This window comes from Papaver somniferum, chromosome 2 (assembly GCF_003573695.1).
Source record: "Papaver somniferum cultivar HN1 chromosome 2, ASM357369v1, whole genome shotgun sequence".
In the NCBI taxonomy this organism is placed as follows: domain Eukaryota; kingdom Viridiplantae; phylum Streptophyta; class Magnoliopsida; order Ranunculales; family Papaveraceae; genus Papaver; species Papaver somniferum.
Genome location: NC_039359.1, coordinates 187,714,477 through 187,728,046, shown reverse-complemented (window position 1 = coordinate 187,728,046; position 13,570 = coordinate 187,714,477).

The window sequence follows — 13,570 nt, the reverse complement described above, 5'->3', positions numbered from 1 at the left end:
TCTCTCTGTTCTTCATTCAAAGCCTCATGTTTTGGAAGAGCTTTAATCTTAGCAACAAGAGCAATGGCTCCAGCAAAGCTACACTTTATCTTCTTATCTACAATTTTTTTAAAGACAAGAGAAAAGAAGATTAATGGTTACATTTTTTTAAATAGTATCTTATAAAAGAAGATAAAGTGTGGCTTGAGAAGGACCAATACTTCAGTTATTTGTACTTGGTGAACTCTCAAGCATTTCGAAGTTCATTTAATAAAATGAGGCTTTCAAAGAAGAACCAACACAAGAATGAATCTAGATAATGTTAACACCGGCTTACTTCATTTTTGTACAAAATCTAGGTAGAATATGCAGGTATAAGAATGTAGATAATGAACTGTAAAATCTTGAAGCGCAATTTTTCTAGACTTCATTCTAGAAATGAAGTCTAGCAAACACCAAAGGAGAAACATAGACTCAGTACAATTTTTCTAGACTTCATTCTAGAAATGAAGTCCAGCAAACACTAAAGGAGAAACATGGACTTAGTACAATTTTTCTAGACTTCATTCTAGAAATGAAGTCCAGCAAACACCAAAGGAGAAACATAGACTTAGCGCAATTTTTCTAGACTTCATTTTAGAAATGAAGTCCAGCAAACACCAAAGGAGAAACATGGACTTAGTACAATTTTTCTAGACTTCATTCTAGAAATGAAGTCCAGCAAACACCAAAGAAGAAACATGGACTAAGCGCAATTTTTCTAGACTTCATTCTAGAAATGAATTCCAGCAAACATCAAATGAGAAACATGGACTCATTACAATTTTTCTAAACTTCATTCTAGAAATGAAGTCCAGCAAACACCAAAGGAGAAACATGGACTTAGCACAATTTTTCTAGATTTCATTTCTAGAAATGAAGTCCGGCAAACACCAAAGGAGAAATATGGACTCAGTATAATTTTTCTAGACTCCATTCTAGAAATGAAGTCCGGCAAACACCAAAGGAGAAACATGGACTCAGCACAATTTTTCTGTACTTCATTCTAGAAATGAAGTCCAGCAAACACCAAAGGAAAACATGGACTTAACACAATTTTTCTAGACTTCATTTCTAAAAATGAAGTCCGGCAAACACCAAAGGAGAAATATGGACTCAGTACAATTTTCTAGACTTCATTCTAGAAATGAAGTCCGGCAAACACCAAAGGAAAAACATGGACTCAGCACAATTTTTATGGACTTCATTCTAGAAATGAAGTCCAGCAAACACCAAAGGAGAAACATGGACTTAGCACAATTTTTCTAGACTTCATTATAGAAATGAAGTCCAGCAAACACCAAAGGAGAGACATGCATACAACAGAAAAATTGGAATACATGCTCAATTCAACAACAAACAGATCAAAAATCAACTTCGAATTAGTGTTTTTACCTTTCGCTGCTTTCTTTACTTTTGATTTGTTTGTCACTGGTTCTTCTTCTTCTTGACTATCTCCTTCAAAAACAACTAATTGGCTATCTCTTTCTTCAACTTCTTCGTCTGAAGATGTATCTACTACTACTTTCCTCTTCGATTTACCCATTTAGGGTTTTGATTTCTTCAATTTTTCTAGGGTTTTTCGATTTTCTGGGTTTGGTTTTCTGATTTTGAAGACTGTTTTGATTTTGATTTGCGAAAGTTGAACTGATTTTGATGGATTCTTGGTTTTGATGATGTTCGTTCTCTGGGTTTTTGAGTGAAGAAGACGAAGAAGTTGTGGTTCTCTGAAAATGAAACTGAAAAGAAGGAGAGAGACAGTTGACGCGTTTTTAGGAGATCGTGGGTATTATTGTCTGTTTGGTATTTTTTTTAATTATGGACCAAACAGTAAAGGCGTTTGACCAAAGGACTAAACAGACATGGGCCCACCTAAAAAAGGACCAAACGATATTTTTCCCAAACCAAGATATGGCTGCATAAAGTATTATGTATCCTTTGTGGTGGTTTGTATAATGGAGATAAATTTAATTTTCTAAAATTGTGCCTAAAATGATAAATACCTCCGATTTTTTCGTAAAAACTCGGAATTTGATATTGTTATTTGTACTCATTGCGTAGGTTTTTTTAAAACCTTTCCAACGAGATAAAATTTGTAAAATGCCAAGGCACGGATTTTTAGATATGTTATATTAAAGTTTGGTTGCCAATTATACCCCTAAAAGATAAGATACACAATAGTACTAATTGAACCATGGTTTTTAAAAGCGTAGGCTTCACGCTTCAGAGCGTACGTTTCGCTTCAAATTTCAGCATTTCTCTCTGAAGCGGTCACGGAGCATACGCTTCGCTTCAAATTTCAGCATTTCGCTCTGAAGCGGTTATGTGAAATGCGCTTTTTGACTTAGTCAACTCCTTTCCCGCCTAATTTTTAAAGCTTTTAAAAGAAAAATATGAATGTTTTAGGGAGAATCAAACACCCCACCTCCCGCTCTCCTGGAGAAGGTTGAATTGATGTGCACACGCTTTGTTTTTGATAATAATAGACTTATATAAAATTTATATATATATTATCTTCCTAATAAATTTATAATTACTAGTTACGACTAATTTATTTATAACAAAACATCCGCTTCAAACATCAATCATGAAGCGACGCTCCATGCTTCGAAATACGCATCGCTTCCTAAAAATGAAAAACGCTTCATGCTTTCAATACATTGAATTAGACTAAAAGGGAAGGATATTTTGGTATTATCAAGTGTACACTACGAAAATCTTTTTATAAAATTAAAAATTTATGTGAGGTTACATTTTATAAAAATGTTTCCACAAGAGGGACTCCCTCCCTTCGGGTCCTCCAATTGGTCGGCTCAATAAAGCTTAAGAAATCCAGTTATTGAATAACATGTCTACAAAACTTTTCGAATGTGCGAAGCTTGTCCCTTTGGATGGCAGTCTGTACATAGTTCTACTCCCGGTTTTCAAATTTGAAGAGAAGGAAGAACAAGGAGAAAAAAAAACCAATTGGTGAGACCTAAGACCTGATTCAGTAATTAGGTTCTGAGCAGCTAAGCTAGCCTCCAGTAGGAGAGCCACAATTTCGGGTGTCCGTCTACTTAATCTTTGATGAGATGAAAGGTTGCAAATTAGTGGATGAAGGCTAGACACACATTCTTTGCTTGAAATCTGGAACTGGTGAAATTTCTATCAGTAGTTTGTTTTTTTTTTTGGTACGGAAAGGATAAAAGCTTTCTCTATTATCTGCAAATCGGCGACAAAATGAGTCAACTCAGTGCTAAGTGTTTATGAAATTTATCCCCTCTTTTCATAATTTCTTGGATCTTTTCATTTGATACATGATATTAAAGACTGTTTCAGTATCTAGTGCATTATTAAATGTTTATTTTAGCACTTTCAGTTGAGTTTTTCCATTGTTTCATTGTTTTTGATATTCTTTGATCTTTAGTGGCTAACTCATTCTTTTCTTGGTTCTCTTTGAGTTTGCGAAGTTTTCTTCATGTAAATGGCATTTGCCTTATATCCGGTATTGTTAATGGTGTTTACAGTAAGTGTTCTAATGCTTTAGGAAGCTAGAGGTATCTTGATCGTCAACATAATTGTTAGAATCTTTATGGAATAAGGCTGGGGAAGTACAGAAAATCATGAGGAAAATTCAAATTCAAAAACTTTCCATCGATCTCGTCGCAGAATACCATTGGTGCTGGTTGCAATTACTCTCCAGATGTTCTCTGATTATACATGATATATTGAGTAATGTTGAACATCGTCTCGAGCTGCAGAACTTCCTAGAACATGTTCATATATATACACTCCAGGGTACTAACAAAGTGCCAACACCAACTACACATGTCCATGGCCAAGGTGCCAGGCCAAGTTGCCAAGCAAATTTGGCCAGCGTCCTTGGGGCCAGTGTTGTTCATTCCTCGCGCCAACTTGGGCATTGTCCCCGGGGCCAATGTTGTCGCGTCCCTAACAGCCAATGCTTGTCGCATACCTGATACCGCTAATTCTCACCCCGTCCATGGCAGCGTTAATGCTCCGTACCTGGAAGCGAACGCTTGTTGCGTCCCCAACAGCCATGATGGCCATTCCTTCCAGCATCCACGTTGGTCGTTCCTGCCAGCAGCTAGTTTGGTCGTTCCCACCAGTCAGCAGCCATGCTTGGCCCCAAATTTCCACGGCCAAGTTGCTAAGACAACTTGACTAGCGCTAGAAGGCCCATGCTTTCACCCATATCGTCCACGGGAACAATCTATGGTGTCCGTGGGACCAATTTGTGATGTCCGTGGGAACAATCTATCTTGGGTAAGCTAGCAAGCCCGTCCTCCTCGGCCTTGTCCGAGCTTAGCCATCCAAAACAAGAAGTGTTCTATGACTCCACTAATTCCTACGAGAAATAAAAACATGTTACATGGGTGTATTATTCATGGGGTATTGGTCTAGTGATTTACAATAACATGCGGCGTGGCAAAATCCCATTATGAGAAAGTAACGAGTGGTGACAATTTAAAGCAGTTGAAAAGATGATGGAATGGTAGTCTATAAACTTCCCTAGTATAGCGGTCATGAATTTTCCATTATATCCACGATCTTCATCTCTCCATTCCTTCACTACCTCCACTATTTACGAGGAAACAGTCGACCCTTACAACTATAAGTAGACTTTACAACCATTCAGAGAGCTCTGCTTCTTCATAGATATCGACAACCTCACGCACACACAATTCATCACCACTATGATTCCTCAACTTTCTCTGCTTTCCCTCCCCTAAGATCAACCCATCTTGGTTTAGGATCGTCTTGTACGATTTTGATCCCCGAACCTAAATAAAGTACTTCGACAGTACATTATTTTACCCTGAAACCAAATTTAGGTATAAACAATATCAAATTCCAGTTTCTTAGACATTCACTTGTTGACAAGTTGTTGCTAAAATGATTAAGCTTCATCCCACTGGTAAGATATAAAATTGAACAATTGACCAGGTATAGCTCTCCTAGGCATAACCTTCCACATATGTCCATTATTATGGGCATCAATGTTTATGTGGAAAGGTTGTGCCAAGGCTTCAAGAAAATTAGATGAAGTTATATCTACAGGATCATTTAGGTTCAGACTCATGTTATCTGGTTGACTAGCATTATCATTTCTAATTATTTCAAATAATCGTTGCAACTTACCTCGGAAGCAGGTTGCTCAGATGATGAACTAGAAATATTTTCTCCGAAAGTTCCATGTCCTGGTGTATCATTCCAGGCTGAGGATGGTTTTGAGAAGATTCATGTTGCATAACAGCTTGGAACACATCAGCTTCAGCTTGCGGAACTTGAGTTTAATGTTTTACAATGTCAAATTGGATATATATATAGTCTTGAGCTTATGTAAATGAAATCACAAAATCTATAGGAATTTAATAGAAAATTGTGGAATTCAAAGTTAACACCATTAACAAAACCCTCTCATTTTTTGAATTGGCACTGAATCTAAGTCGTTGTCTAAATATAATGTTTGCTTTAACTGTGATAGAGAAACTTCCGTTGATATGATAAGAGAAAGAGACAATATCAATTGTCACTTAAAACTTAAGCAGGATATAGGTTGTGAATTGCAATGAAGAATATTTCTTATTTAGATACCAACTTTGTAGGTCATTAGAAGCTTCTCATTTCTTGAAGTCGACCAGGTCACCAAATATTCTTATAGTAGCTAAGGATAAAACATTGTGCATCTCATATTCATGTTGGAATATGATAATGAATATCCAGTGACTAGCCTCGCGAACAAAAATTCCCCCTTAAATCTTCCATTGGAAAAATAAACCATTTTTCACATTCCAACGGTTTCTTTTTTTTGGGCCACAAATGTACAATATCAAACAGTTTGTCCAGAAAGATGGTTGTTTTGATATATAATTGGTATTATTTCATTGAGATCAAACTATCTACCGCTACTCCGATTCAAGGATTCATTAGTTGTTGACTTCACCGAGAAACATCATCATGCCACACAACATACATGGTGATACACTAAAACAACTAATAATCTACAAATAGAAAGAATAGTAGGGTATGAGATATGTAAACGTCGAAAAACCAAATAACAATTAACATAATGTAGCTGCTAACAAATGAATGTCACCATGAACTTGCATGGATACATAACCTGAGAGACTCTTGTGCCAGGTTGTTTTGAACAACCTAATTACAATCATCATCACTCTCACTAGGTTAAACTTGAGTGGATTTTGTGCCAAAATTTTAAGTGAAAAAAACTCAGGTAGTGGCTCTTTCACTACTTGATGGTATAAGGATTTTTTTACATGGATATGCTCGCGATGAGTAAAAGTATTTAGGGCGATCTTACTAATCATTATACTCGTTAAAGGATTTGTGAGTGAAAATGTGTAGTGCACTCTTACTAATCACTATACTCATTAAAGTATTTGTGAATATAAATATGTAATAATTAATTATGACAGACTGACAACCCATCACCTGCTTCTGGATTAGTGATCCCATTTTGTTCCGAACACACCACATTTCTTCTTATGGCGGAAAACTTGTGATTGACTGATTTTCTTGATGTTCGACTAAATAAGATGAATTTATGGCCTCCACGAGAATAAGTAAGTTTTCCTTTGTTGGAAAAGTTGCTAGAAGAACCGGATCAAAATCTAACTTTGATCTTCCTTCACTAAATTGAATGAGATTTTTCCTTCTTTGATTTTCTAGTTTCTTTTTCTTTCGACAAGCTACCTTTGAAAAGCAAGATCATAATATGAGTGAGACTTTCAAGAGATTTGTTTTTCTTTCTTTTTTTGACGTTTATGATTAGAAGATCATCGGTTAGGCACAATGTAGTAGCATGTGTTTTTCATGAAATTTGGTGGAGTTGCTGAAAGCAATCTCCTATACGAGGTAACGTAACAGAGTTGTTGTAGAAGACTCACACTCCTATTACATTCGATATTTTTTTGTGGCAGATTTCATTTGTCTGATACGAGTTTTTTTCCCCAAGTGACCACTTCTGATCTATAATTCAACTTTTCATTGTTTGGTGGCATGACTAGAGACTGAATAATGTAGATGAATTATTTCTTTCGTTTCCTAGTTTTTTTTCTACACAACCAATTCTTTTTCTACTTGAATCAATTAGAAAAACACTCAGAGCAAGGGCTATAACTCATCATTTGGCCACTTTGAGAATTAGGTAAGAATATGTCGGAGTGTTCTTACGGAAGAAAAAAAATAAATTAAAAAAATTTAAAAACAAACTTCGTAGGGAGGTGACACACCTTATACCGCCCAATTGAAAATTTCTTTACCAATGAAAAAAGAATGTGAAAATTTTTAATTAGGCGCAAGCCCAATTTTTTTGTCTTACTGTCAGGCCCATAATTAGTTTCAGATCCAGTCGCACCCAATTTTTTTAAAAAATATTTAAAAAGCGCAGAGCTACTATATTTAAATATTAAAACGTTTATTAACTCCCTGAATGGTCACAACGTTTATTTCCTTTTCACCCGTTTCTTTTCTTCTTCACCAGTTTCTTCTCCTCGTCCATTAACTCCATAACGGATCTGCAGTGAATTTTTTCCCCATCATTCAAAGAACTTGATCATTTAAATCGATGATTGAAGTTGATTAAACCCTAGAAAATTTCAAACTCTAAAAATCCCTAGAAACTACTTACAATGTACAAACCTTAGAATTCATCTCAACAAAAATGGATGAAACACCAACAAAAACACGTCTTCAGAAGTCAAAAGAGAAGAAATCAGGTATTAAAACTAGTTTATTCGATTATTCAGTAGATTTGATTTTTTTCGATTTTAACTTTTGTTCTTGATGGTGATGACCTAAAAGACGAAGAATGGAAAACCGAAGGAAAAATCAAGTCGAAGAAACATAAAAAACCGGTGAGATTTATCATTAGCTTCATCTGTTAGTGTTTGATTTTGTTTTTTCCAATTTTTTTTTTTTAAATTTTAAGTTTTGTTATAGTAACTGCCGATGATGAACCAGAAGCCGGTAATCCGGAAAAAATAGCAAATCACTTTCTGGTGAGATTATTCAATTTTTTTTTTCCAATAAATGTGTTTATCCATAATTTGTTTTTCTTTATCACTTTCTTCTTCTTCGATTTTAACATCATTTTTACCTGTTGATGTTGAAGATGAAAAAGGAGAAACTGATAGTGACCAACCACTGAAGCAGATGAAAATGAAGGCAAAGCACGATGCTGTGAAGAAGAGAAAGAAAGTCTCTGATATGCATCTTCATTAGTTCATGTGTGATTCATGTTTGCATAACAAAATCTGCCGAAAATAACAAATTATGCAGCATAAAATAAATGTGCATAACTTGTTATGCAGATGCATGACAAGTTATGCTTACCAAAAAAACACTTCATAACACCCTGTCTAACATTTTAATATGCAAAAAAACACTTCATAGTACACATTTTTAAGTTTTACTTTTTAATTTTAATCTACTTCAGTTTTAACATCATTTTTACCTGCTAATGATGATAACTTAGAAGAGGAAAATGGTAAACTGATGGTGACCAGCACCAAAAGGAGACAAGAACCAACGCAAAGTACGACGCTGCCAAGAAGAAAAAGAAAGTCTATGGCATGCATTTACATTTCTTCATGTGTCTGTGATTCATGTCTGCATAACAAATTCTATAGAAAAGACCACATGTTATGCAACAAACAAAATTTGAATAACATGTTATGCATAATACATTAAATGTGCATGACAGGTTATGCTTACCAAAGTTACTGCATAACCTGATATGAATAACTTATTTATTTGTGTGTCAAAAAGATCATGAAGCAACCTCATCAAGGAAGTCGCAGAGATTGAAAGATCAGGTATCACCTAGTTCACATAAGCCTAGTTTACCTAAGCCTGAAGCAGAAAAGAAAACAAAGACTAAAAAGAAAGCTGGTGATAACTTAACTTGCTTACATCTTTCATGTTTCTGAACTTAAATTGATCTTTTCTGCTATGCATGATTTTGTTCTTGTTTGCTATTAGACTCTGATCGGGTAGCTGAGGTGCAATTAATTGTGAACACTAGTGCATCTAGAGTTCATGCTGATAAAGTGTTGCATACTTAGATGTAACGGCTAGAACTAGGTTGCCCTTATCCTTTTGTATGAGTGCCTCGGTACGATCAGTTCTGCCAATTTAATACTCGTCACGTGTCATCCATCCATTGCACCTCTTAGGGTTTCGTGGATTGGTCAAATGTTGTAAGAAACCTTATCTAAGATTATGAGAAAATAAATGAACTAAGTTGGTTGCGCTTTTTTCAGCCAGATTTGCCTGGATCTCTGATTTAGGAGCCACTAAATTCATTTTATCCATCATTTCTACCATTTCTGTTGTTAATTTGTTGTAAGTATACAACAATTGGCATCAGAGCCGTTTTTTCCACCTAAAAAAATCATCAATTTTTTTTTCACCATGACTTTGAAGGAGGTTGAAACTGAAGTCGCATAATTGAAGATATCTCATACTGTTCTTCACACTCAAATCACACATCTAAGTGGTTCAGTTGATGCTCTAACTACTAAATTTGATAATCTTATGAATCTGCTTGAGAAATCGAATTTTCTTCAAAACAACACTGAGAAACCATTTGGATCTCACAATGATAATCATACACAGTTTCAACATATCCCAAATCCTCAATATCACCACTCTCATATACCAAAGCTAGATTTCCCCGGATTTGATGGTGATAATCCGAGAAGCTGGATTCAGAAACGTCAGCTGTATTTCAAAATCAATGACATTGAAGAGCACTTAAAGGTAAATATTGATTTAATTTACTTAGAAGGTAGATTTGAGAGGTAGTTTATAAATTTTCAGGTCAATCGACCTCGTATTTCATGGCCTGACTTAGCTTCTCATATTTTTGCTCGAATTTGAAAATCCCATTGAGGAAAATTTTGTTGGCAGTTTTAATAAACTTATTCAGGGTTCAACAGTGGATGATTATTATGAACAATTTGAATCATTGAAGGTATTGATGTTGAACATGAATCCTTCACTTTACGAGACCTATTTTATCATGAGTTTTCTTAATGGTCTCAAGGAGGAGATTGGTAAATCATTTTCTATGTTTCACCCTTCCACTCTATCTGAATATTTTTCTTTAGCTAGATTGCAAGAGTAGAAAGTTAATATTGCATCTACAGCTACTAAGCCATTCACAAGATCATTCGATACTTCTTTTCAACATAACAGACAATTTTCCTCACCCAATTTTCCTCCTAAGACAATTCTCACTTCACCAAAATCTGCACCAGTGACACCAAAATCTTTTTCTCCTTCTCAATCCAAATCCAATTCTGCAAGCCCTACCATTAAGAGACTAACTCAAGAATAAATGCATAAGAAGAGAGATCAAGGTTTGTGCTACAACTGTGATGCAATTTATAGGCCATGCCACTTTTGCAAAGGAAAACAAACAATATGTATGCTCCAAATGGACACTTCTGAGTCCCATGATACTGAAGATGAGGAAGAAGTATTTGAGGAAGCTGTTGAGTCTCCTCTCAACTCTGATATTGAGATTTCACTTCTTGCTCTCACTGGCATTGTTACAGGCGACACCATAAGAATTCCTGGTATTCTCAACAAGCAGAAGGTATCAATTGTACTCGACTCTGGCAGCACCACTAGCTTCATTGATAGCAATTTAGCTTCTACACTTCAATGTACTATTACTCCTACTGCTCCAATGTTAGTCACTATTGCTAATGGGGACAAAACAAGTAGCACCAGAATATCTTTTCAACTTCAATGAAGTATGCAAGGGCACAAATTTGTAGAAGATCTGAGATTTTTACCTTTGGGAGGTTGTGATATTGTCTTGGTAGCAGATTGGATGAGAAAATTAGGTGATGTGCTTTTTAACTTCTCAACACTTAGTATTTCCTTTAAGTACCACAATAAAAAGATCACATTACAAGGAGTTACTACTGACAATACATTACTCATGATGAGTGGCTCAGAGGATATGAAGTTCCTTTCTAACACTACTCATGGTGTTGTAGGTCATTTATACTCTATTTCTGCCACTACAACACCCACTCCCACTCTCACTCCTGAACCTCTTCTACCCTTACTACATGAGTTCACTGATATTTTTCAAGAACCTACCAAACTGCCTTTTAAAAGAAGTCTAGATCACACAATTCCATTACAACCAAATTCAAATCCTGTCAACCAAAGAGCTTACAAATGTCCCTACACCCAAAAATAAGTGGTAGAACAACTAGTTCAAGAGATGTTGAATTCTGGCATTATTCAGCCTAGCCACAACCCATTTGCTTCCCCTATACTTTTGGTGAAAAAGAAAGATGGTTCTTGGAGGTTTTGTATAGATTATAGAAATCTCAACAACATTACTATCAAAGACAAATTTTCTATACCCATTATTGATGAGTTATTAGATGAGCTGAAAGGTGCAATTATTTTTACAAAAATTGATCTTAGAGCTGGCTACTTTCAAATCAGAGTTCATGATTTGGATATTTTCAAAACTGCATTTAGGACACATCAAGGTCATTATGAATTCAAAGTTATGCCTTTTGGGCTCACCAATGCCCTTTCCACATTCCAGGCACTCATGAATGAAATCTTTCAACCCTTTCTAAGAAAATTTGTTTTAATGTTCTTTGATGATATCCTCATTTACATTTCTAGTATGTCTGAGCATTTGGAACATCTCAAGATTGGTTTTTTCTCTCCCCAGACAGCATCAACTATTTGCTAAGAAGTCCAAATGTTGTCTTGGTCAACATTACTTAGAGTATTTTGGGCATATAATTACAGCTGAAGGAGTATCTGCAAATCCTAACAAGATCTCTTGTATGCAACAATGGCCAATTCCTACAACTATTAAAGACCTCAGAGGGTTTCTTGGTCTTACTGGATATTATAAAAAAAATTCAAAGGTTATGGATCCATTAGTAAACCATTAACTGATTTTCTCAGGAAGAATTCTTTCATCTGGAGTCAAGAAGCTACTACTGCATTCAATAAACTCAAGGAACCAATGCCTCAAACTCCAGTATTAGCTCTACCATAGTTGAGAGTGATTCCAGTGATGCTTGTATTGGAGTTGTTCTACTTCAAGACAATAAACCTATTGCTTACTTTAGCAAACCATTAGTCCCAAGAGCTCAGGCATTGTCCACCTATGAGAAGAAGTTTTTAACAATTGTATTGGTAGTAAAAAGATGGAGGTATTATCTGCAAGATAAGAAATTTGTCATCAAGACTGATCATCAAAGCATTCAGTACTCCCTCAATCAGAAAATAACCACCACTCTACAAAAAAATGGCTCATTAAACTACTTGGCTTTGATTATGAAATCCAGTACAAAAAGGGCTCTGACAATGTGGTGGTTGATGCTCTCTCCAAAATAGCATCTCCTTCTGCATAATGCAATTCTCTATCACTCTCTACCCCAGCATGGATGCAAGAGGTGTTACTCAGCTATGAAAATGATTCTAAATCTCAGCAACTCACTTCACAATTACTGCTTCAGCCAAACTCCATTCCTTATTTTACATTTATTGAAGGCATCTTGAGATATAAAACAAGAATCTATCTTGGTTATGGTCATGATATAAGGACAAAAGTTTAGGCTTCTCAAATACCTCCACTGTGGGTGGCCATTCATGCATCCAAGCTACTTATGTGAGAGCCAAAAACCATTTCTATTAGCCAGGGATGAAGAATGATGTCCTGCTTTTTGTGTCTCACTTTGATATCTGTCAGATAAATAAAAGTGATTCAACTACTCATGTTGGTCTTCTCCAACCCCTACCTGTTCCAGATCACTCTTAGCAGCACATTACTATGGATTTTATTGAGGGGTTACCTATCAGTGAGAAGAAGAGTGTGATTTTGGTAGTTGTGGATAGACTCACCAAATATGCACATTTCATTGCTCTCCAACATCCTTACACAGCTGATTCTGTACCCAAAGCATTTCTCAACCAGGTGTTTGAGGGTGAAAATGGTTTCTGCTGATTTTGGTAATTTCGGGTGTGTGGGTGAGAAACGAATTTAAACCCTAAACAATGTACTGCAAGGGAGTACTTTAGATTCGAGAGATCAATCTGTACAAATCCGGCCTAAACCAAGAAATGGCCGTTCCAGATTTGTTTCGGTCACAAAGTGAAGGAGAAAGGTTGGTTTTGGGGAGGGAAGCGAAGAAAGTGTTGAGACCAGAATAGTTGATTCTGGAAGAGTAGTTGTTTTACGACTTGTATCAGAAAGTGGGAAGCTAATAGATAGAAAGCTAGCAAATGTTTTCTGAGTGTTGTATCCTCTTGACCTGAACTTGTCGTTCGGTGGAAATAGGTAACGCCTATTTATACAAGTCGAAGTGAAACGTACTCTGGTCTCATTAAGAAATGGAAAACGGGTGAGTAAATGGGAGGAGGTGGTAACCGGTAACGCTTGGAATTGATGTTCCATAAAAGAAAGTGTTTCCCCATTACTCCCTGTATTTACTAACCGCCTCATCCTTATGACACTTTCTTATAACAAGCG